The 3,354-nt window shown below is 46.9% G+C and overlaps 1 long non-coding RNA gene across 1 annotated transcript; it reads right to left on the bottom strand.

Moving 5' to 3' along the window:
• Positions 1-796: 796 nt before the first annotated feature.
• Positions 797-2,167, bottom strand: LOC114064688. The gene is made up of 2 exons (XR_003572796.1): positions 1,688-2,167; positions 797-1,629 (listed from the first exon to the last, which is right to left on the bottom strand). It is a non-coding gene; the product is annotated as an uncharacterized LOC114064688 (long non-coding RNA).
• Positions 2,168-3,354: the final 1,187 nt, after the last annotated feature.

The following is a 3,354-nucleotide window of genomic DNA, read 5'->3' on the forward strand; positions in this document are numbered from 1 at the left end:
TAATCCTGAGGTTCATCTGCCGGGGCCAAGCACGCTTGGACGGTGGCAGCGAGGTCCTCAGGACGTAGATGGATTGCCTTACAGGGCTAGCGAGCTCCATCTGCCCGGGGAGTGTCCTAACCGGGATTCGAACCCAGATCTCAGCGTTGATAACGCTGTGGTTTAGCCACTGCACCACCAGGGACACTCTGTGGGTACAAGTAACCCATAGCTACCCACAGCTGTAGTCCTTGCTGGTGGACTAAAAGACATTTCCAACAAAAACTTGATAATTTAGCACTGAACAGCTCAGCTGTCAGCTTGAATTACTGCAGCTGGACCTGCATTTTTGGATTATAATTATCTCCTTTATAGTGTTTTACAATAGCTTTTTCTTTCCTGGGCAAGCAAGGTGTAACACATGGACAAATTGATGCTTCAGAAAGAGGGAGAGGATCACACCTTCCCTCAGTTTTGCTTTTGCAGCCTTGTAAGAACTGTAATCACGTGAACTTCCCAGCTCACAAATGCTCATGTGGCGTAGCTGGGGTAAGGTTTGTCTGGATGGTGGGATTTGGACAGCAAGCATATTGTTGCAGGTTGCTGGAGGTTAAAGAAAAAAAGCCACAAATTACCATCAAGCCCAAGTCATGGGTTGGCAGGCTGCTGCTTGTGAGAAAAGAGGAAGAAGCAGGTGTGGAAAGATAGCAGGAACTTCTGAGCAGAATGCTGTTACACGTGATTATGGCAGATAAAAAGGCTGATGCTGTAGACTCAGTAGAGTTTCATGGGAGGATTACAGAATTAGACAAGACTGAAGTTGGTAGCTTGTTTATTTCCCATCTCACAACTGTAAATGTAGGCAGTCACACAAAGGTACACAGGTCTGGGGGAAGAATCACAGGTATTGCATTTGCACAGGCTGTGAAACAGGGAGCTGCTTTGGTAGCAAAGTTGTGCAAAAGAGGAGCTCAGGACGTGCAGAGAGGAGGGTGGAGTTGTGGGGAGGAAGATGACAGGAGTGTTAAGCAAAAAGAACGAGCAGCCTGTGTTTTTCCTAAAACTGCCAGCACCGCCAAAGCCATGGGATTTTAGCAATGTAGCTTGTTAAGGATAATGCATGAGAGATACGGGCAGAAATGAAGTGTGGGGCGAGGTGTTAATCCCAAGGCAGGGCAAGCTGGGATTGCTGCGTGGCCAGAAAGGAGCACCCTTTGGCTTCTCCTGAGCCTGGAGCTGTGGCTGTGAGTCTAAAGGCAAGTGAATCCAGGTTGTTCTGGAGCGTGTGATTCCCCCACCCTGTGTAGCACTCAGGGAAGTGCAGGAGTCTTGTGCCCTCTCACACTGCTGGCTGTCACCGTGCACTGGCTTCACTCTGAAACGATCTCAACTGATTTGTCTCTGCTGCTTGGAAGATTGATTCCCTCCCTTGCACCTTCAATCTAAAAGAACACCACTGTGCCCTCAGTGGATTAAAATCAGCTGAAACCACTTCAATTTTTTTTTCAGTGAACTTCTCTCCATTATCAGAGCTCTTATTCTTTAACCCATTACTTACCTGAGGACCTGATCCTACAGCTTTGCTGAGGCTGGGAGCTCTGTGACAGCGAGTTTCTGCTGGTAGGCTGGGACAGGACATTCTAGTTGAGGCTTGGGATGTACTGACGTGGTACTGCTGATGTCAGGAGCAGTGGCGAGTCCTGCTAACTTTGGTAGAAAACATGAGTAGCAGCAGGTAAAGGCTGAGGCTCCAGCAGCTGAATGAGGTGTGAATAGTTCCCTTCTTAAAGCTTTAGGAATTGCTGTACTACCACAGTCACTGTCCAGAAGGGCATTGCAGTGCCATAACCCTCCTTAGCAGGTATGTGGTGCACTGTCAGGAGCATTAAACAGCTGAAGTAAAGCCAGTAAAATAAGAATTAAGCACTTTGCTGGGTGTTGTCCCCCACAGGTGCTGACAGTTCTCCAGCAGTCTGGGTGGTGAGTGGTGCAGGACTTGTTCAACACACTGACACATATCAATCTTGGCACCAGTTTCTTCAATGCTGCTCTTTCCTGAGGATGTGCTTCCACTACAGTAAATCTGGAGGAGCACAGCCTGATATTCTGACAAATATTGCAAAAGAGGAAAGGCCTTTTCATTTAGAAACACCGAATTTCAGTCATTGTGGCATCCCAAGAAAAGCAGCATTTTGTGCTGGTTCCTGGATGACAGGCTGCCATGCTGGCTTTGTGGAGCAGTGTCCTGGGTGGTGGGAATCACCTGCAGTGCACACAGGGGCTGGCCACAGACAGGGCTCCCCACCACCCAACACCCCACAGCTCTTCAGGTTACAGACAAAACAGAAAAGATACTCAAGGCTGCCTTGGGGGAACTTTTCTCTCCATGGGAATTGATCTAGTTGTTATTGTTAGTACAAAGACAGTTTGTTCTGGTTTTGATGCTCTCAGAACTTGGCACAGTGTATACACCCACCTTGTCTGAATCAGTTATTTCAAACTAATAGTTCAAAATAGAGATTTGTTTGTTTGTTTGTTTTCAGTCACAGAAAGCAGAAACTTCATTATTTAGCAGCCACTGGTTCTCTTCACGTTACTGGTAGTTTCAGGAAATCGTTCTTTTGATTGGTTCACATGTTTTACATAAGTCTGTGTTTTACTGGACCAAGTGAAAACCAGGCAGATTTATCCTCTTCAGAAACGTGGCTGTTTTCACAAGAAGCTTCCTCAATGGGTAGCTACAGAAGGAGGGGGACAGATAGAGCCAACACCTCTAAAAACCCAAACCACTCCTGAATCAAATCTTGTCCACTTCGTGTAACTCAGTGCAGAACTGTTTTTCTGAGCAGTTAGGATGGTTCTACCCTGAAGTCCAGAAGGATTGGTGCTGTTCAGACTCATGTCAAGAGCTTCAGTTTATTCTGGGTGAAAATTTGCATTTCTGCCCACATAGAAAGTTCATCTCCAGAGCTCCTCTGACATCTCACAGCTCTGCTTCATGTGTCAAATGGGCACTTCTTGTGGATGTGGCAAGACTGTTGTCCATTTAGCTCAGAGAGTTTGTCAGAGGCTGTACTTGTGTTGCTCATTGCCAAAAGCCCCGTTATCCCAAGTTTAGCTGATGCCCTTGTGAAGCTGCACCCCGTGTACACACACCCTTCCTGGCCTACACACGTTCTCCCTGGTACTGCTCATTGCCAGAACAAGGGAACTCCATTTGAAATCCAGATGCCAGAGTGAAAAAGAAGGAAATTTGGGGTTGGTTAATGTGTTACCACCACCTCACACACAAGTACACTTTGCCATTTAATGAGGAACTTGGGGGATGGCTTTTTTGAGTGTCTGATAACACCAATGGAGTTTGCACATGGTCTG

This window comes from Empidonax traillii, unplaced genomic scaffold (assembly GCF_003031625.1).
Source record: "Empidonax traillii isolate 1590-97213 ecotype Southwest subspecies unplaced genomic scaffold, ASM303162v1 scaffold570:size522666, whole genome shotgun sequence".
NCBI lineage: Eukaryota > Metazoa > Chordata > Aves > Passeriformes > Tyrannidae > Empidonax > Empidonax traillii.